This window comes from Cupressus sempervirens, chromosome 3, assembly GCF_028749045.1.
Source record: "Cupressus sempervirens isolate cs-2001-9-10 chromosome 3, ASM2874904v1, whole genome shotgun sequence".
Lineage (NCBI taxonomy): Eukaryota > Viridiplantae > Streptophyta > Pinopsida > Cupressales > Cupressaceae > Cupressus > Cupressus sempervirens.
The window spans coordinates 66,370,093-66,392,895 of NC_143120.1; the positions used below are offsets into that span (position 1 = coordinate 66,370,093).

Consider the following 22,803-nt stretch of genomic DNA (forward strand, 5'->3'; position numbering starts at 1 on the left):
TAGTAGATGTAGAGGTAGATCCTACATACTTATATGAGAGGAAAAGGCACCCATTCCCATGATTTATAGAGCTTGATGCGCTAGCTATAGGAGGGGAACATGGAGGTGGCGGAGGTGGTGGAGGTAAAGGTGGAGGCAAAAGTAGAGGTAGGGGTGTGAGACAAATGGAGGTCAGAGAGGGATCCCAATCAGGGAGGAGGAGGACATTAGCATAGGCTATGAGGGATATGGAGGAGGAGGAGGAGGAGGAGGAGGAGGAGGACATTAGCACAGGCTATGAGGGAGATGGAGGAGGAGGAGGAGGAGGAGGTGTCATTGAGGCAACAGTGAGTGAGGAGAATGGAGGTAGAGCTAGAGCAGCCAGCTAGGAGGGGTGATGAGGAGTGGGATGTTAGGATCTACACTTTAGAGGTAGAGCTTCAGGAAGCTTGGGTTACCATTGCAGTGCAAGATCAGCAGCTCATGGATGAGAAAGCACAAGGAGATGAGCTCTGTAGGGAGCGAGATGTTGCGAAGTGAGAGGTGGCTCACCATGGTGCCTGTGCCATATACTATTATGCTACCTATAGGGGTGTGGTTCCACTAGGGCAAGGACTACTTGATTACTTAGAGCTGATGAGTAGATTAGAGGGGTGTGGTGCAGCCACCAGATAGGAGACAAGCTCCACCACTAGGGCCACCACCTCCACCTACTACAGAGGGTGGGAGTTAGTCATAGGCTAATACTGATGTTTTGACATTTTGATTGTACAACATATATTTTTGAGACAAATATCAAAATTTTGGATCTCATTTTTGTATATGTACTATGACACATTGAGATATATATGTGAGATATTGGATTCGATTGGCAGTCTTGTGTACTTGTCTCAAATGGATGTTTAAGTATTTTAATATCCGTGTGATGTTTTAGTTTCTATTTCTTGCTCATGTATGTGTTTAGTTGAATATTTACACTCATGTATCTATCTTATATACAATGTTTTTAGCTCTCATGTGTATGATATAGACTTTATGTTTTTGAAAATATGTGACACTTGGATAGATTGAATGTGATGTTTAGATTAACCCCTTGTGATGATAGGATAGCATGATAGATATGAAATGAAAGATCAAGAAGGTGAAAGACATGACAAAGAAAGCAAAGAAGGATGTGAAAGCAGCTAGCTGATAGGTCCACAAAAAGGATAAAGAGAGATTTTTTTCCCATATGCAAGAATGCAAGACCAGACTAGAAAAATGAACCTAAAATGCAAGCTAGTATGCAAAGTGGTTTACCGACAAGGGACACATAACATTTAGACTCTTATTTCATCATTGAGTGTTTATTAGGGACATCATGAGATCATATAACCATCACTAGTATAACTATGTGGATATGAATATGATCAATATCGGATTGGTATGTAAAAATCTAATCTAAGCATCAAAGACATAGAAGTCAAGATAACTATGTGATCAGATTTCCTAAGTTTAATATAGCAAGATTACACCAATATCAAGGCATAAGCACTAGGATAGCCCCCAAGTGCAATCTTGCAAAAAAAATAGTCAAGGATGATATGTTTATAAGTCCAAGTGTCAAATAGGACAAGCATGAAACACTTAAAACACTATAGAAAAATAAAGTATACGCACAAGAAGAAATCAAGAAAATGCGCCCCATGCCCCCAGTCTTCTAGTCAATGACATCCTCGAGAGACTATTAGGGAGGGAACACATAGTAAAGAAATCATCATAGACAACACACAGAGTAAATAAGATCAACATAGCTCAATCATGTAAGTGTTTAAGTGTGTGTGTGTGTGTGTAAGTCAGTTAGCTATTTCTTCAAGACTTGATCTTGATAGTGAGAAATATCATGACATCAGATTCCATAGGCAAACTATCTGAAAAGTGTTGAGAAACACTTGATGTCAAGTTGGGGGTGGTGTTGAAAAAAACTATTTTGTGAGTTTCCAAAGAAGCCCTAGTGCACAAGGAAACCTCAAGTAGGCTAAATAGTGGTGCCCCTAAGATGAGGACACAAAACAATCCCAAGCTAGGAAATGTGTAGCAAAATGAGTGATTGAGACTAATAGACATAGGTGCAAGGGTCTCAAGTAGTGCTTGTTTCCAAGTTTTCACCACTTGGTAGATTTCTTCTTCTTCTTTTTCTTTCCTTTTTAGGACTTTTGTCAAATTTTTTGTATTTTTGATTTTTTTGGTGATACATCAAAGTGCCTATTGCTAGGTTTTCACTAAGATGAGTGTTTTTTTAGGACATTTTCTAAGTTTTAGGATTTTTTTTAGGATCATAAATATGTACAAGATAGATAAGTAGTAAGCCTTTAAGCATAGAACCTTTTTAAGTATAGGACATTAATAGGCTCTACAAGCTCTTCACCTTTAGGAGTAGATAGTTGATAAGCACTAGACCCAAATGCTACTATGATAATGTATGGGCCTAACCAATTGGGTTCAAACTTTCCCTTCCACTTTCTATGCTATTTATTTTTTGGATTTTCTCTAAGCACGAGGTCACCAACTAGATGAACCTTTTTGTTATATTGAGTAGACATGTGCTTTTGATAAGCCCTCAAGTGATCAAAAGTTTCCTTATGATGCTCATCAAGGGTCTCTAATTCTTGTATTCACATAGCTCTATGGTCTTCATTGGTTATCAACCCATGCAAAGAAACTCACAAGGAGGGGATCTCTACTTCTAATGGGAGAATAGCCTCAGAACCATAGACTAAAGAAAAGGGTGTGGCCCCTATAGGAGTAAGAACAGTAGTTTTGTAGGGCCAAAGTGTTGGATTTATCTGTAGGTGCCAATCTCTCAAAACTTATGAACTGTGTGATTCAAGATCTTTTGCAATTTTTTGTTGGAGGCCTTTGCTTGACCATTCCCTTAAGGTTAATAAATAGAAGATCAATGTTGTTTGATCTAAAACTTCTTGCATAGTTATCTTAGGTCCTTATTTTTGAATTGTCCTCCATAGTCAATGACAATAGGGGAAGGAATACCATATTGACAAATAATGTGATTCAGTATGAATAGGGCAACATGTTTTCATATAGTAGCAGATAATGGCATAGCTTCAACCCATTTAGTGAAATACTTAATTGTTGTAATGATGAACTTGTGGCCACTAGATGAACTTGGCTGAAATTTTCCTACCAAGTCAAAAGCCCACTGCTGAAATGGCCAATATGTCACAGAAGGAATCAAACCACATCTAGGAGAATGAATTAAATTACCATGGAGTTGACATTTTTGACAAGACTTGGCATAGTGTATAGCATCAGCTTGCATAGTTAGCCAGTAATAACCTGCTCTAAGTAGCTTCTAAGCAAGTGCAAGGCCATTAGAATATGCCCCACAAATGTCATCATGGACTTTGTCAAGTTCCTTTTCGAACTCTTCTAGTTCTAAACACCTAAGTAATGTTCCATCTAGACCCCTTCTATATAAGTCATCAGAGACCAAAGTGTAATCTAAGGCATTGCGAAGGAATTGGCATTTTTGTTTGCGTGTGAGGTTCTTAGGAACAATTTGATCACACAAGTAAGAGAAGATGTCGGCATAGCGAGAGGAATCATGACCTACAATAGTGCAGATCACTTGGTTATCAAGAGAATCATAGGTGAGATGATGCAATTCTTTGACCAAGAACTCAAATCGAGCTTCATGTTCTTATAGTTGGAGAATAGATGCTAGAGTGGCCATAGCATCAAGAGGTTTATTTTTTGCTCTAGGAATTGGTTGAAATGTTACAAAAGTGAAGTAGTTCCTTAGAGCATCTATCAAATTTTTATAAGGAATTATCTTGTCATCTTTCATTTGATAGTCATTATTTACTTGGTTAATAACAAGTTGGGAATCTTCGTAGATATGGAATTCAATCATTCTCCATTCAAGAACCATCTTGATCCCATTTGTTAAAGCCTCATATTCCACCATATTTTTTGTACAAGGGAACAAGAGTTTGTAAGATTTGGGAATCGTATACCCATGAAGGGAAACAAACAACATACTAGCTCCAACTCCATTTTGTGTGTGAGAACCATCAAAGAACATTTTCCAAGTTCTCTTAGTGATGTACATAATTGAGGCATCTAGAAATTCAGCTTGAATAGGTGTTGTATCCTTTCAAGAAAAATCAGCTAGTTGATTAGCTATAGCTTGTCCTTTGATGGCTTTACATTTGACATATTGAATGTTAAATTCTAAAAGAGTCATCATCCATTTAGCTAGACAACTAGTAAGTGCAACTTTTCTCAACAAATATATCAAAGGATCAATTTTAGCAACTAGGTGGACTGTATGTGCCAACATGTAATGTCAAAGCTTTTGGGAAGCAAAGACCATGGCAAGAAAATCTTTTTCAATACTGGTATAATTCATCTCATAAGAAACCAAAGTTTGAATAATATAATATATGACCCATTCTTTTCTAGTCTCATCATTTTGGGCTAATAGCGCTCCTTGAGAAGAAGTTGTAGCTAAGATATACAAGATCAAAGGTTTACCTAGAATAGGTGGCATCAAAACTAGGGGTTTTTCCAAGTACCTTTGATTTGATCTAGACTTTGTCGACATTCATCATTCTAGGTATGAGTAGAACCTTTGTGCAAATTCTTGTTGAAAGGTTGAGCTTTATCAACCAATTGAGAAATAAACCTCCTTATGGATTGTAGACGTCCTTGTAGACTTCTAAGTTGACTAATATTTTTTGGAGGAGGCATATCCATAATAGCCTAGACTTTTTTAGGATCAACCTCAATACCTTTTGTTGAAATAATGTAGCCTAGCAATTTTCCCAAAGTGACACCAAAGGCACACTTTTTTGGATTTAGCCTATGTTGGAATTATTCCATACGGTCCAATATCAAAGTAAGGTCTTGAAGGTGTGTGTCTCTTGTTCTAGATTTTGCCAATGTGTCATCAACATAGTCTTCCATATTCTTATGCATTATATCATGGAATATGGTGGTCATTGCTCTTTGGTAGGTAGAACTAGAATTCTTGAGCCCAAAAGGCATGACATTCCAACAAAAAGTACCCCATGCACATGTGAAGGTTGTGTTTTCTTGATTAGATGGAGCTATCTTAATTTGATTATACCTAGAAAACCCATCCATAACAGAGTACATCTCATAGCCTGAAGTCATGTCTACTATCATGTCAATGTTTGGTAGTGGGAAATCATCCTTGGGGCATGCTTTGTTAAGATCTCTAAAATCAATACAAACTTGAATGGTTTTATCATGCTTGGATATAGGTATAATTTTGGAGATCCATTCCACATAGTCAATTGCTCTAGTAAAGTTTGCACTCAAAATTTTTTCCAACTCTACTTTCACCAAAAAAGCTACATGTGGATGCATCTTCCTCAATTTTTGTTTAACAAGCTTGATATCAGGAGAAATAGGTAAATGATGCATGATCAAATTTGTGTCAAGCCTAGGCATATCCAAGTATGTCCATGCAAAATTGATCTTTTTATCTTGAAAAAATTGGGCAAATTGCTCCTTTTCTTTAGCTGACAGTGATTAGCTACATGAATAATTTTAGGAGATTCATCTATCCCCAAGTTGATTGGCTATAGGCTCAATGGGAACTAATGATCTATCTTGAAAATAGCTTGGCATACTACCAAGTACCTCATCCATAGGTGCCTCAAAGAGGTTTTCACCATTAGTTACATCTTTATTTTTACTATTTTTAGGTTCAGATATCGCCACAATGTGGTTTTCACCATCTGACCATTTTTTTTCCTTTTGATTTTATGACTAAGGTACTTGATATCTAATCTTTTCATGTGAATCATGGGTTCACTGGTGGAAGAAGTGATGGGTTCAATGGTATTTAGGTAGCAGGTGATCTCATAGTCATTGCAAAAAGATCGTATTTCTAGTGTCTGATGTTGAATGGACCAATCTACGAGATCAGGATGAATCAATGAGAGTGAAGTAGAAGCTTCAAGGTTATTGATGCAAAAAGAGTCATTTCTGGTGACATGTAAAGTTGAGCCTATATAGAATGTTGCAAAGGTATCCAGATCAGGAATAGTCCTAGAGGAACTAGCATGACCCACTAAAGCATTTTGCAAGTCAAACTCATCGGATCTTGCAATAGACTCATCTACCACATTTGATTGAATTGCATAAGTGTGAATGACATCAACCTCGAGTTCACAAGAGGTGTCTGCTAAAATTTCTCATTCATACTCTTGAGATTTTGTACTCTAATCTCTAGCAATTAGATGAGAAATATTTTTCCTAGTCTAGCCTCTATTCATGTCCTCATGGTCAGATTCATCTTGTTCAAGTTGTCAAGAAGTGGAAGCTTTAGCATCATTAGTAGTATTTGGAGTGTCTTCCCCCAAAGAACAGAAGTTGTAGGCACAAACTTTTCATCTTGCAAAGTGGCAGCAACAAAGGAAGAATCATCATCCTCTGATTCACTAGATATGGGTGCATTTTGAGTAGACTCTAGCATATTATTCTCTAGCCCAAATCCTAGGCTAGCAATGTCGCAAGCATCATGACCGTGAGTATGACTTAAATGTTCAGCTAGAGATTTTTTGTTACCAGTTAAAGACCCATGACCTTGATAGCCCATGTTTTCAAGCATCTTATATCCTCTTTCATATTGTTTGGGAGAAATGGTACTGGTAACTATAACATCTTCTTCATCTTCCTCTCCCCTATATATCTAGTCTTTAATAGCTTGTTCTTTTTTTGCTTCTAGGGGAACTAAGGACTGGACAAAAGTGCCAAAAAGAGTCATGCTAGATGCAAAAGGTTTCTTTTTGGTAGATGGCTTCCCATAAGACTGAGGGTAAGTAGGTAGAGCAACAACAGAGTCTAAAGGGTGTTCACCCATACCAAGACTCATCATTTTCATTTTCTGTTCACACTCCATAAGAGATAGTGTTGGCTCATGATAAGAGCAATTGTGTGGAACCAATGTTTTATTAGTAGATAATGTGTTGATGGACATCGACTTGTCACTGGGGACAACTACTTCAATACCATTAAAAGGGAACTTGATGCACTAATGGTACGTAGAAGGCACCACTCGCATGTCATGAATTCATGGTCATCCCAACAACAAATTATATGCAAGGGGTATATCTGGGACTTGGAAAAAAACATCCTTTTCCACTAGACCAACTCTAATTGGTAGCATAATTAGACCCTGGGAAGGTCTTTCAACCTCGTCATAAGATTTTATGGTGATCTTGCACCTAGTATCAATAGAAAATTATAACATGCCCAACTATTAGATGACATTAAAGGAAATAATTTTTAACCCTGCACCATTTTCTATCAAGACTCGATGAACGCGAGTATGGAAGATTTGAACTTTGACATGGAGAGCAAGGTTGTGGGGATGATTGGGAGCCCATTCATCTTCTTTAGAAAAGGTGAGGTGGTAAGGTGAAGAGATATGACTCACCATAGCTTGGAACCGTTCTGCATCAATATCTCTAGGAACATTGGCAAAGCATAAAAGTTTTTTCAAGGATATCCTTGTGCAAAGGGAATAACTCTAACAACTTGAAAATGGAAATTTGAGCTAGGGTATGCTGTAATTGATTGACAAGATCATAGTTTGAGATCCTAGAAGTGGTTGGTTGTTTATAAGATGAAGCATTCTTGGAATCATGGGCAACTTTTAGAACAACCTTAGATTGCCCCCTAGTAACAACATTAAGTGGTTCACTTTGTGATGAAAAAGAATCGGTCACTCAGAGCACCACCTTAGGTCTAGAGTCATTATGGTATTGAGGAACATTATGTGTTTTTAAGACAACTTTAGGTCATTCATCTATATATCCATTGTCATCATTAGAACTTTCCATGCATAAATACTCAATAGGCTCAAGCATACCTATAACATTGTCAATGTTAGCATAAGCATAGGTGATCTTGGCATCATAATTATTTTTAGCATCTTTAGAGGTTTCACGCTTCTCATATTCTAGTAAGGGTTGCTTAAAATCTTTGTGATCAACATTTTTGGCGAGACCATCTATGACAACTTTGCCTTTCTCAATAAGATCTTGAATCACATCTTTGAGCTTGAAATAGTTTTCAATGTTGTGACCCTTTCTTCAATGATAACTACATATATGATCCTCTCTCCACCATGAGGGTTTAACGGGTGGGTCATAGGGTCAGGAATTATCTGGCAAAGTAATCAAGTTGTTTGCAATTAGAGTTTTTAAGACCATTTCATAGGGATCAACCATTGGTGTGTAAACACATAGTTTCTTGGTAAACTTAGAGCTTTTTTCAAGCATTTGTGGTTTCACATTTTCTTGTTGCTTTGTGGTGTAGATGAAATTAGAAAGATTAAACATAGGTTCCTTGGTCTTAGGAGTATCCACCCACTCCATCATTGACAACATACTATTTTTTATTCCAAGGTTTACCTTTGTCTTTACCATTTCCATTATTATTATTGTCTTTGTTTATGACAATATTGTTGGAATATTCAAATATGGAAAGAGTACTTGTGAGGGGGGGGGGGGGAGGGCGGCGGTGGTGAATCAGAAGTATCACACTTTAGCCAATAAAACTTTTAGATGGAAGTAAATTGCATACATGTAAATACATCAAGTAAACATGAAACTAAACACATGCATCAACAACTCATAACACTGGAATTTGGTAACCCAAAAACCCTCCAGGAATAAGAAGGTAAAACTGGGGTGGGGATGATACCCACAAAAATTATTGCAGCAATATTGTTCAACCACTTCTGATGGTCTGCCCTGTTAAAGGCTTTACACTGTATTAATAGTGACCTGGTTAGAGGCTTTACAAACACTTTACATGAAGTCTCACCCTGTTAAAAGATTTAATCACCTAATTAAAGGATCTACGAAGTATCTATTAAGCTAACCTATCACCATAGGATTTTCATTCTAATACAATTGCTAGAAAGTATTAGGTATAATGAACCTGATAGATTACAATCCTTGATTGCTGAATGTAGGCACCTGTTCCGCTTTCTCTGATCTTGATCCTTTTGTGATCTGGTAACCCTCGCTTCTAAAAATAGATTTCCTTGTGCACCCTTGTATGTCCACTCATATATTTACAATGAAATTTCATCTTCCTTATAAAGACATTTTATAATTTAGGGTTAGGTATGGATCTACGATCCATATTCAATCTTCATTTTCCGCTTATTATTTGCACTTCTTCTATTGGTTGCATGCCTTCATCATTTTTCTTATTGGCTGCATGTAGATTGCATAAGAAAAATAAAAGATTCGATCTCATTATTAAATCCTTCGAGATTTACCTTATGTCGGCTACAAAAATTGTTTGCATCATAGTTTGCGCAATTACAAACTCTTATGCTAATATTCAGAGTTACTCGGCTCTTGAAGTATTGCTGATACTCAGCACATGATGTTTCCTGGATAGCTCGGCACCTAAAAAAAATTGTATCACTCAGCACCTTATGTTGCTCGGTCCTTGTTAACACTCGACACCTTATGTTGCTCGACACTTGTTAACACTCGGCACCTTATGTTGCTCGGAACTTGTTAACACTCAGCATCTGATCTTCACTCGACATCTAAAAACTACTCGGCACTCGGCACCTAAACAAAACAGTATCACTCGACACCTTATGTTGCTCGGTACTTGTTAATACTCGACACCTTATGTTTCTCAGCACTTGTTAACACTCGGCATCTGATCTTCACTTGGCATCTGAAAACTACTCGGCACATGAAGATCACTCAATACCTGAAGTCTTTCCTAACTCGGCATGCATGGTGTACTCAGCACCAATATAGAGTGGGTAAGTGTATTGGCACTCAAATGTCAAAAAAAATTATGAGGTTAACAATCTCCCCCTTTGACATGAGTGACAAAAAAACTTAACTAACCTTATGAGTACATTTACTAATCTGATTGGTATATACAGAGTTTAAAGAAAACTTGATCAAAATTTGTAACTTACAATATATACCTGAAAAATTTTATAACTCCCCATGAGTTGATTATGCCTTATCTGTATATCAAGCTCCTCCTTTGTATCTTTTCTCCCCATTAATTCCTCTCATAATATCTGTATCTCCCCCTATTATGTCTCCTATTATGTCTCTTTTCTCCCCCTTTTTGACACTTATGTCAAAGAATGTTTAAGGGTTAAGACCATATTTAGCCAAAAATGTGTTGTTTACTTCCATAATCATCCTGAGAGCTGCATCCCAATTGTTCAAACCAATTTCCAGTGACTTATACTGGATGACAGTCTTGGCAGCAAGATGAATAAGTCCTTCTGAAGTAGAAAGATTTGGGTCTTTCTTGAGAATAGTTTCAGCATATACTTGCTCTTTATGGAGTACTTCTAAATGTGGGGTAATGGAGGACTGGAGCTATATTAGTTTGGCCTTGATATTAGCCTCATCTGCTGTTAATACGACTATTTCTTTGTGAGTGTGAAGCGATTGAGCAAAATGCTTGTCAGTTTGTGCTGGATCATTTGGTAGTTGCATGCTTGAAATGTTTAAATTTCTTTCCAGGCTCAGTATCTTTTGGCTTGTCTCTTGTGTGAAGTATGAAAAATCACATAGCTTTTTGTACAATGAGAATATATTCTCAAGTACCTTTTTCACTTTGTCAATGAGCTCTGCTAATTCAACCTATGAAAGTGAAATTTGACTTGATATTTGTTCATTTACTTTTCCTTGGAATTTTCTCTCTGACCATTCCATAAGTTTTGCATTTGTTTCTAGGTATTCATTTGTCACCTGGTCAATAATATCTAATAATTGCTCCGTGATATGCTTTGACTCATCTGGCGATTGCAAACTAAAGGCATCCGTAAAGATGTCCTTAATTTCATATAGTGTTTTCTTTTGTTTATACTCCTTCCTGAGCATCTCCTATCTTTTCCTCCTATTCAGTGCTTCTTGCACCTCATTGATTTGATCAATGGTTATTGTTTTTGAATCATAGCCTATTATAACTATCTCCTCATCTAATTCAGGGTCTCCATAGTGAAGTACCCTTGCGACTCTGCTAGTACTAGATGTTGGTACATATATTTGCAATGGTTGGTGTGAAGGAGTTCCCAAGGTAGGCAAATCTATTAATGTTTGTATTGCCTCCTATTCTTTAGGGGTTTTCACTGTTTCCTCCTGCTTCTGTTTACCATGATCAATTATTGTAATCTTGGGAAGTGCACCTTGTGTTTGTGCTGTAGGATCAGATGTAATAGTTTGTCCTATTTGTTTTGTTCCTTTTTCTATAGCTGCATTTGGCTTCTGTATTGCAGCATCAAGTATGCTTGTTGGCATTTGAAATTGACTACTAGTAGTTGTAGAGATGATAGAAGGTGGTTCTTGTGGATTCACCTTATCTTTGACTGTACTTTCTGCTAGTTTTTGCAATTCATCCATACTGACCAATACTGGTTTTGCACATAATATTGCTTGTTGTGTAGATTGGTCAAGAATTCTTTTAAGATCTTCTGCAGTTAATGGATTGATATTCTAACCAAAAGTATCAGGAACATCAGTAATAGTTACAGTGTCTACAGGTGAGATGGATGCTTGAGGAGGGCTAGGGGGTGGCAATTGTGTGTCTTGCACACTTTGATCTGGTTGCTGCTCTTGCTCAGCTGTTCCCATTATATCCTATTTTTGTGTCTCTTCCTCCTCTCCATCTTTCTTTTCTTCTTCCTTCTTCTCTTCTTCTCTTTTCTTTTTTTCTTCTTCTTTCCTTTCTTCTTTTCTTTTCTTTTCTTCATCTTCTTTCCTTTTTCTCCTCTCCTCTATTGGTACAACAACTTCTTCCTTGTATTCTTCTTCAAGAAAATCTTCAATCTTTTTGTACAAGTTTTTCCATGATTTCATTGTTCTTTGAAAAATTTCTTCCATCCTGTTTTGGAGTATGAAGAATGCCTTGTATTTAGGTGTAAACCTATTATTGTGCCTTTTGACTGCATTCTTTACTTGTTCCTTAGTCAAATTTGGCAATACACTTGCTACAGTTGATTCCCTCATCTCCTTCTCCATTTTCAAACAGAAATGCCATCTATCTTCTACAATTTTTGACAGTTCTTTTGGCAATTGTCCATCTAATTCAAGTGGAGTGTACTTGAATTGTGCCATCATTCCATAAATTGTTTCTTCTATCTTATTCTGTTCTTCTTTAGTAAATTTATTGAAATCAACTTTATTTAAATTACTTAAGTCACCATTTCCAATCTTTTTACATAGGGTATCAACTGAAGAATAGCTTACCTTTTCAGATTGGTCTTCTTCATCAGTGTCAAGTTGAGCCACATATCTTCTTCTTTTCCTCGGCTCTTCTTGTATTTCCTTGATTTGTTTCTTCTTTATAACTTCCTCTTTGGCCTTTTGATTGGAGACCCTTGTTGTAGCTCGTGTTGTTGGCTTTTGAGGTGATGGCGTGGCAGCTTTCTTTGATCTGGGATTAGCTGGAGGCTGTTCTGTTGCCTTTCTCTTCTTTGGCTCAGCTTTAGTTGGTGCTTCCTTGGCTTCTTCTTCCTCTGCACCTTCCTCCTTGTCTTCTCCAAGACCTTGAGTTAATTCCATTGGCCCTTGTTCTTGCTCATCTTCATCATCATTGTCATCTTCTTCTTCTTCTGCTTCAACCTCAATTTCTTTACCAAATTTCTTCTTAATCTTCTTTAATAATTTGTCTTTCTTCTTCAATGTGGAAGCAATTTTTAATTCCATGTTTATCTTTGATCTTACCACGTCATAAGTGCCAAAATGTGGAGCACTTTTATCTGTTTCTTCTGCCAATAATGCAATTATTGCTGCAAATGCCTCATCAATACTAATTTCATATCCAAATGGCCTTAGCCATCTTACCCTTGGTATTATTGCTTGAATATAGGTAAAATCAATGCCAACTAAGAAACATATATCATTGGTATGTTTTTTCGCTAAGGAAACTGGTATCCTTGATCTTTGCTTCATGGATTTCTTGAAATCCTCAAAATAGCTTGTCATCAAGGTATCAAAATTTTCTCCCATTTGCTCTATATATTCATTAATTTGGGCAATGATGGTTCTGTCATTCCTCCATGCCACTTTTCAAAAAGAAGGAAACTCATTCTGAACATAAAAGAATACACAAACTAGGATTGTTCCAAATTTGCATTGAGTGCCCTTTGTTCTTCTTATGGCAGCTAGGTTTTCATTGATTTGCTGTAGTTGCAGTTCTGCAAGATCATAAGAATGATCCTTTTTCACCAATTTGTAGCCTACATGTACTGCAATACATGGTACACAGTTGAGTCTACTGGATTGGTAGAATTTATGGGCGATGATTCTAATAGCAAACTCAACTAGAGGATCTTGTATGGTGTGAATTGTCATTCCTCTTTTGTTCCACTAGGCACCAGTGTTCTTTTCAATAACCTCCATTGATTCACTTCTCAAAGTTTTGAACCAATCTAGGTTTGGGTACCCTATTACTCTATGTATGATTTCTTTTGTCAATTTGATGGGAGAATCTTCTAACCACAAATTTCCACCATGAATTCTGCTCAGCACAAGTCTAACCCATTCTGTTTTGAATACGGTGGGAAGGCTCAAAACTCAGGTTAAACCCTTTCTTTCAATGATTTTGAATTCATCTTTGAAGACTCCATCTACACACAATTTCTCATAAGCTTGGCTTATTTCCATGTCTCCTAGGGCACCTATCTTACAGTTGTAACATTTTCTCACGTCTTGGACCATTACAACTTTTGGGGGAATTTGGGAGAGAGCACTGGCTGGGTCATTTTTTTAGGCAACTTCGGGAATGGGTTGAAAATCGGGTTGCTTGATCTCATTTGAAACTAACTAAACTTCAAACATTTCTTTATCCCTAGTTTTCTTCGAACTTGATGCCATTTATGCAAACTAGGGTTTTTACAATAAAAAGATACGAAACTGCGTAGCTCGACACAGATGAAAATACCTTGAGATCGATGAAAAATGTGTTGAATGAGGTTGTAATCTGGTTGAAATGCTGGATTCTTGCTATGAAGTCGCTCAGATCTCTTTCTTCTTCTTTGTTCTTTGATCGCGATGAGTAAAACTGATTGAAATCGCGATAATATACCCTATTTCCATCGCATTAAATGCTCAACTGCCAACTCGGCTTGCACTAAATTTTCACTTTTCTTGGCTTCCATTTGAGTTAACCAACTCGGCATTAGTTATCAGCTTGGTCGCTATTAGGAGCTCGGTATGTGTTGGAGTTTAACTCGGCATCCAAAGATATTCTGGCAACAACATTTAGATTTTGTCTTGACATCTTATTTCATGCAGATTTATACTTAGCATGGCTTCTTTGTCTTGGGACTGATGTGAGATATAGCTTTGTAGATCAGTCCAGTATACTTCTTATGCTTAGTTTGATGAGGAGTGATCACTTGACCAATTGGGTGAAGTGATCCCTTCGCTTGATGTGTTGCACTCATCTTTCTTTTTCCAAGTCTTATTCATTTGCCTTCTTATCTTTTCGACATCAATTTTTCCTTTGCCCTTGTTTTCTTCAATCTTGGGTGCCTTTGATCTTGTAGGATAGTTTCTGCTGATATGACCAATTTTCAAACAACTGAAACATGTAGTTTGATTCAACCATCTTTTGAAGTTCCCTCTGAAATGTGTTCTTATGCAATTTTGTGGTATATGTCCATATTCTTGACAATAGTGACATTTATGCCTGGTGTTGTAATCCCAATGATAATGACTTTCATTCCCTTCTATTTTTGTTGGTTGATTTGATGTCCACATAGGTTTTGATCTACACTCAAATGCCCTATGTCCATACTTTTTACAATTATAACAATGTCCATCAAATCTCTGAGTCCTTGTGACATTGGATCTACAATTTTGTGTCATATGTCCTTGCATGTTGCACTTGTGACAGAAAATCTTATTTTTGGGTGTGTTTGATTGATTGAATCTTCTACTCCTGCACACATTAGTTGTATGCCCCTTCTTATTACAGTAATGAAAAGTGGGTTTTGAATTCTTACCTTTGTCACTTCTTTTTTCAGCACTCTTTGATGATTCCCCAACTTCAGTGCTATTTTATCCTAGTCCTGATGTATCATGGGCAGATTTTGGGGATTTCAGCAACTATTCAAAATACTTGATAGCTTTACTTGACTTGTTGAGATTCTCTGCTACCTCTTTTTCTCTGTTCAATTCATTCTGCATCTTTAAAGTAGAGATCTCAATATCTTTCACATTGAGTTCATGATGAAGGTTCATCATTTGGGTAAGTGTATCCATCTGCATGTTTGAGATCCTTGTCAATTCAGTACATTTTTCTTCAAGTCTATTTGCAAGGTTTCTTTTGTAATTTTCCATCATAACTTTATCTTCAACTGCTCTTTTCTTGTGTTCAGTGATTTCATATATCATTATGGCCTCTGACACATGTTCCATCTTGAGAGATCTTATCTCATCTGCTTGAACTTTATTTTTCTCCATCAGTTCTGTTATTGCTGCATCAAACTCTTTAGTATCTCCGTTGGAAAATATGTTGGTGGTATCAATCTCCTTGTAGTGTATATCATTTTCAGCTATGGCTAGATCCTTCCTTTTATTTAATGAATTTCTCAACTTGTTTCTAAATTCCTCCAAGCTATGCAGAGCAAGTTGCACGTCTATCACCTGATTTTCAATGATCTTTACAAGTTTGAAAGCTTCCATCTTTAGATCTTTTCCTCCAAGTTGTTAGGGTTTTCCTTGTGAGAATCTGGATGCTTTGATACCAATTGTTGGAATATTCAAATATGAAAAGAGTACTTATGAGGGGGCGGGGGGGATGAATCAGAAGTATCACACTTTAGCCAATAAAACTTTTAGATGGAAGTAAATTGCATACATGTAAATACATCAAGTAAACATGAAACTAAACACATGCATCAACAACTCATAACACTGGAATTTGGTAACCCAAAAACCCTCCAGGAATAAGAAGGTAAAACTGGGGTGGGGATGATACCCACAAAAATTACTACAACAATATTGTTCAACCACTTCTGATGGTCTTCCCTGTTAAAGGCCTACCCTGGTAAAGGCTTTACACTATATTAATAGTGACCTGGTTAGAGGCTTTACAAACACTTTACATGAAGTGTCACCCTGTTAAAGGATTTAATCACATAATTAAAGGATCTACAAAGTAGCTATTAAGCTAACCTATCACCATAGGATTTTCATTCTAATGCAATTGCTAGAAAGTATTAGGTATAATGAACCTGATAGATTACAATCCTTGATTGTTGAATGCAGGCACCTATTCCGCTTTCTCTGATCTTGATCCTTTTGTGATCTGATAACCCTCGCTTCTAAAAATAGATTTCCTTGTGCACCCTTGTATGTCCACTCATATATTTACAATGAAATTTCATCTTCCTTATAAAGACATTTGAGAATTTAGGGTTAGGTATGGATCTACGATCCATATTCAATCTTCATTTTCCGCTTATTATTTGCACTTCTTCTATTGGTTGCATGCCTTCATCATTTTTCTTATTGGCTGCATGTAGATTGCATAAGAAAAATAAAAGATTCGATCTCATTATTAAATCCTTTGAGATTTACCTTATGTCGGCTGCAAAAACTGTTTGCATCATAGTTTGTGCAATTACAAACTCTTATGCTGATATTCTGAGTTACTCGGCTCCTGAAGTATTGTTGATACTCGGCACATGTTGTTTCCTGGATAGCTCGGCACCTAAAAAAATTGTATCACTCAGCACCTTATGTTGCTCGGTCCTTGTTAACACTCGGCACCTTATGTTGCTCGACACTTGTTAACACTCGGCATCTGATCTTCACTCGGCATCTAAAAACTACTCAGCACTCGGCACCTAAATAAAATTGTATCACTCGGCACCTTATGTTGCTTGGTACTTGTTAACACTCGGCACCTTATGTTGCTCATCACTTGTTAACACTCAGCATCTAATCTTCACTCGGCATCTGAAAACTACTCGGCACATGAAGATCACTCAGCATTTGAAATCTTTCCTAACTCGGCATGCATGGTGTACTTGACACCAATATAGAGTGGGTAAGTGTATTGGCACTCAAGTGTCAAAAACCATTATGAGGTTAAAAAATATCACCTCTTTTAATAGAAACATCTTCAATATGATATGTGCTCTCAACCATGGAATTGAAATATGTGAATAGTTGTTTCCTTAGATCAAAGTATAATTCTGGTACGAGCATATTGACAAAGATATCAATTTTTTCAGCCTCAATAACTTGTTGGGGATATCAAGAGTATAATGACCTCCATCATTGAAGATATGTTGCAAAAGGCTCTCTCAATTTTTGTTTGATGTTGCATAAGTCCAACACTATTACAAGATGTTGAATATTATAGGCGTGTTGCTGGATAAAACATTGTGCAAGCTTGTCAAATGTCTCAATGGGAGGACTCAATTTGGTGAACCATTCCATAGCTTACCCTCTTAGACTCCAAGGGAATAACATCATAAGATAGGTGTCTTCATGGATAAAATCTATGCTAAGAGTATAAAAATGCCTCATGTGATTGTGAGGATCACCATATCCATTGTATTTTTCATACTTAGGAACCTCTATATCCTTAAAAAATGGTAGCATGTAAAGACTCCTATCAAATGGAAGTGCACACATTGATTCAACAAATGAAGTTTTAGGTGGTTCTTTTGAAGCTTGTAGTTGTGTGAATTGTTTCCTCAATTATTTTATTTCTTCCCTTAATATTTTAGCCTCAATGGGTTCTCATTTTGGAATTATATGCTCTACATCAAAATCTTGGAGAAGTTTCCATCCTCTTGCTGCCATGTATCAGAAGTATTGGTCTTTGTTTTCCTCTAAAGCTCTAAGCATCAATTTTTGAGCAAAGTCATCTTGTTGGAATTTTATGACATCTTCCCTAGTTACTTCTTCATCACTTTCATGATGAGAAGGGCATGCACCTATGGTGACTCTAGGAGTTCTTGGCAATGTGTTGCTACCATCATTGCCATCAAAAGGATTTCAAGAGCAGGTCCCCTTGTTCCCTTCATGGTGGGTATGGTTATTGTTTTTAGCTTGTTGATGTCCTTTCTCCCTAGCATACATGGCTTCAAAGATCCTTTTATTTTCATGTGCTTGTTCGTCTAAATGACATTGGACCTCATCGGGGTGCACTATGGTGACCAAACCATTCTCACTCTTAGATGTCTCACAAGGTGTACCCAATGGGTTTTCAAAACTGTAAAGCAAATTATGCCTAACATTAGCTGTTTGCATTTCAATAGGCTTAGGGTTGTCCACACAAGGTTATTTGTGAGGATGTCTGGGTGGGATTTCTAATGGTTTGAAAACAAAAGGGGTATGGTTGTCACTCCCAACTTGAAATCTAGTTGTAACTAGCATGTAAAGACTTGTCTTTGTTTAATAGGACGAGAAAAGCATGTTAAAATTGAAGGTTTTACAATCAAGATTAGTCACTTGTCAAAGTGTGATACATGGCTTGTCAACCAATGCTTCAAGAATTTACAACACTGGTGACTTGAGTTGAGCAAGTGAGCAAGAAGCTCAATAGTGAGTAGCTAAAAAGAATGGTAACCAAATTTTGACAAGTGATTATCAATGATGTTTCAAGACTTACATCTAATGGACTAAACCCATTTTTTTAATGTAGGATAGTTTCCTAACATATGGATGTGCAACTAGAATCTAGGAAATGGACATGATGCACCCTAGACTAGAAAAACTAGAATGCAGGTGCTATTTTGGCAAGAAATATTTCCAGGCAATACTTTCTCAGTTACTAGGTGATAGTAGGACATCATAAAATGTCATACGATACTCTTCAAAACAAGAGGGCAATACCTTTCTTGAAGATGACACTTCACATAGAGCAATATGATAGACCTCAGTATATAAGGGCGATATAACTCACAATAGGCAGGTGATACAATTTTGGAAAATTAAAATCACACAATATTTCCTTAGGGACTATGTGATAAAGTGCCAGTTTGTGTGTACAAAAGGACTAGTTTTTACTCCAAAATTTGTGTTTTAGTCTTGACAACCAAGTGATTTCTTGAATCAGATAGTGTATGTTTCTAGTTCATGTTAGTTATCAGCAAGGTTTGCGAATAGTAAGTGTTTTAACATGTCTTCAAATAGTTGAACAAGGGTACAAAAAACCCTTGCCAACATGCACTTGTGATATGATAACAACCTTTCTACTAATATTACCATGATTGTTTGATGTGCAAGAACGTTAACATTGGTCAACACATTCAAAAATAGTAGCCAAGTAATCTACCTTAAGGTCATGGTTCATTACTCAACAACTTGGCCCATGCTCAATGCTCCTCCACCTCACACCAAGTGGTTACCCACAAGAGATATTGGCTTTGTCATAGAAGTGCCATAAGCACAACTAAGGGAACACATATGGTGAGTATAAATCTTGGGGTGATCTGGGTAGTCCACTAAGATCGATCCTTGCACCAAGAAGTTGAGCGACAAAATAAGGTGGATACTAACCTAGGGTGTCTAGATAGGATTTTTGTTCATAGTGTTCCTCTTGCTCCCAATTAAGAGACATCCCACCTTGCAATGGGTAACAAACCTCACGGTGACAAGAGCACCTTAAGCGTTCTTTCTTAGTGATCTCCCTATGGTCAAAATCTCATAAGTGATCACACTAAGCAAAGATAAACACTACATCTATCAAGGTTTTGTGTCCTTGAGAGCCTTGAGTTTATAGTGGGTTGGAAAAGCTAGGTAATTTGCTTGTCCCCACTTGGGTTATTCCTCTTAGGTTGTCCAAGTGTAGGCCCTCTAAAGAATCCTAACTACCACAAAATGGATCCACTCTCAAGGGTCAAGATTTCTGATTCATCTCAAGGGTGAAGAGCATACTCTCCTACCTTGATTGCTTCCCCCAAACATGCCAAGAAGATTACATTATCCACTTGCTTTCAAAATTCAAAGGTGGGTCAAGATTTCCGATTCACCACAAGGGTGAAGAGCATACTCTCCTATCACCAAGAAATTCTAATTACAAGTTTAATGTGCCTCCAAAAATGAACAACTAGTATATGCCGCACATGAAATAAAAGAACTAGCAAATGTTTAGTTTTTATGCATTGAGCAACCCTACAAATAATTGTTAGTAACCCTTTTTTATTTGGAGCTTTGACATGCATTCTTTTAGGCAATATTTCAAATTTTTCAAAATGGAAACCTGTAACCACAATCATTAGCACCACGGGTTAGCTTCCAAAAAAAAAAAATTTGTAAATTGACTTCTATAAAATAGTTAATGACCTACAAAAACCAGCAACCAACAAGAAAAAACTAAAAAATGACCAAAACACCCTAAACAACAAGCAAATATCTGTCAGGCGATAGTTTTCATTGGAAGACTATCGTACGATATTTCACAGTATAACCATGGGACAAAAATTCTCTATGTGATATATTTGCCTAAGCTAGATGACAAAAAAATTTATACAGAGGTGATAAAACCCAATATGGTCGTGCGACACTATTTCAAAAAAAAGTATTGTACTACAGTAATGTGAACTGTCATACAAAACTAGAAAAATGTCACCTAGAACTGTGATTATAATTTTTTTTTTCAAAATGTGGGACGGTAAATGAAAATTGTGACAAAAACAACAAAACTGAGGACAAAACCCACTGTTCTACCCCATGGTGGGTGCCAAAAATGTACACTAAAAGAGTGCACTTCCCTAAACCCTTCTATCCAAGGTTTTCCATAGATTGGAAAGCTTGAATGCCAACTTAGGGCTCCCTAGTCATGGAGTGCAAAAGCATACAAATGAGCGTAAAATGGCTCTCAGTTGAGCCTTAGAGATGCAACCCTTGCTAGTAAACCATGAAATGGAAGATTCTTTAAGCAAGAGTAAGAATGCTAGTGTCAAAGAACTCTTGATGCATGCAATGCAAGAATGCAACTAAGCTACACTAATGAAAGTATTACAACCATACTAATTAGACTATGTGATCTAAGCTACTTACAAAAAAGAACTACACTATATGCAAACTAAACTATGATGCCATGTAAAAAAATGCTATGGATGCAAGGAATGTAGACAAGAAGATGGTATTCTCCACAAAAGCTCTAAAGCAATCAAATGGAAATCTAGCAGCATAACAATACTCAAGAGTGTGGATCCTTTTAGGGGAGAAGCTCTCTTCCTTTTAAAGCCGTACGAATGGTAGAGATCAAGATTGAGAGGGTGGATGATCAATGGTTGAATTCAAAAATGGGAGGTATTCGTGTGCACACACAAGTCATCCAATAGAAAATGGGTTGATTTGTCATATAAGACAAAAGTCTCACAAGCCTTTTCTTTTAATTGCAAAATAGAAAAATAACTTTATGTGTGCACTTTTCTTTTCTAACAATACTATCATCCAAAATTAGATTAAAGTAAATTGTCATCTAAACCTTTTAGATAGTGATTTATTTCACAAAAAATGAAGGAAAAAATCCAAATAGAGATGTAATTTTAGGGGCCTATTAGTGTGTCTAACGCCTTCATTTAAGTGTTTCTTTGATATTTGTGATCGTTTAGTCTTCTCATTTACCTTTTGCATGTGTGTTAAGGTCTTCTAGATGCCTCTTTTTTTTATATTGAGCAAGGCTGAATAAAATACATGAAAAAAATAGCTACAAATAATGATGTAATTTAGTGTAAATGTCTATAAACATCAAATGATGTTAAAGAACAATCCATACAAAGCTAAAGCAACCATACATGATTATATAGATAGATATCAAGTTTTATATCAATTTTCAAGGAAGGAGGTAATACAGTCTAATCTTAAATAAACTTTAAAGGTGTCTTGCACAATTGATATCTTTGTCAAGTAGTTATAAAAACTAGTACTTGATTTTCTCCAACTACTTGTGGCATTTTTCATCTTCTTCCAACTAGGAACATGAAGAAAAAAATTGTAGTATAATTTCAAAGTAAAACATAAAAAAACTTAATTTCTAGATGCAAAATATGATTAGAAAACATGGCTCAAGATCTTTTTTTCAAATATTATGCAAGGTAGTTTGTCTCATAGTGTTAGCAATAACACTACTATAAAGTTCATTGTTGTACAAAACTCTTTCCCAAATTAGCATATGATCAAATATAGTTGGTAATTGTGTATTTAAAACTTTCCATTTTTTTGGCTCATTATGCAAGGGGTAGTCTCTTTGTTTTGGCTAAATAAAACATATATATTCTTAACAAGAAATATTCCCAAAATATATGGTCCAAAATTTGTGTATGTTGACAATAAGGGCACTTGGTTAATACAATCTTCAAACATATTAGTCTAATATGTGATTGTGAGATTGTGGTATATGAGTGTTGCAATTATATTAAACAAAAAACAACTAGGCATTGATTATTTTGCTAATTTTCTAATGTAGATGTTAGAACATTAGAACCTAGTTTGATGTATCTCTTAAACTTAAGTAGTATAAATGCTTTCATGTAATGGTGAAGCTTCCATGATTTAGATATTGAGAATAAGCTCTAGAAAAATAAAGCAATTCAAATTATGCAACCATTATATGATGAAAAAATGATCAAATAATTATGCATATTTCATTTCTTTTTTCGCATTTTCTTATAATTTTTACTTCCAAAGTATTAACACACACACACACTACTAAACTACTTTTTAGGTGACTGGGTGGGAATGATAAAAATTACTTTAAATATGGTTTATGCAAAGTTTTATTTTTTGATCCATAGAAGCCTTTATGATT

General features: G+C 36.4%; 1 pseudogene; it reads left to right on the plus strand.

The window, feature by feature from the left end:
- Positions 1 to 218: 218 nt before the first annotated feature.
- LOC149564812 (peroxisomal membrane protein 13-like) overlaps positions 219 to 22,803 on the plus strand; it is a 129,447-nt pseudogene continuing 106,862 nt past the window's right edge.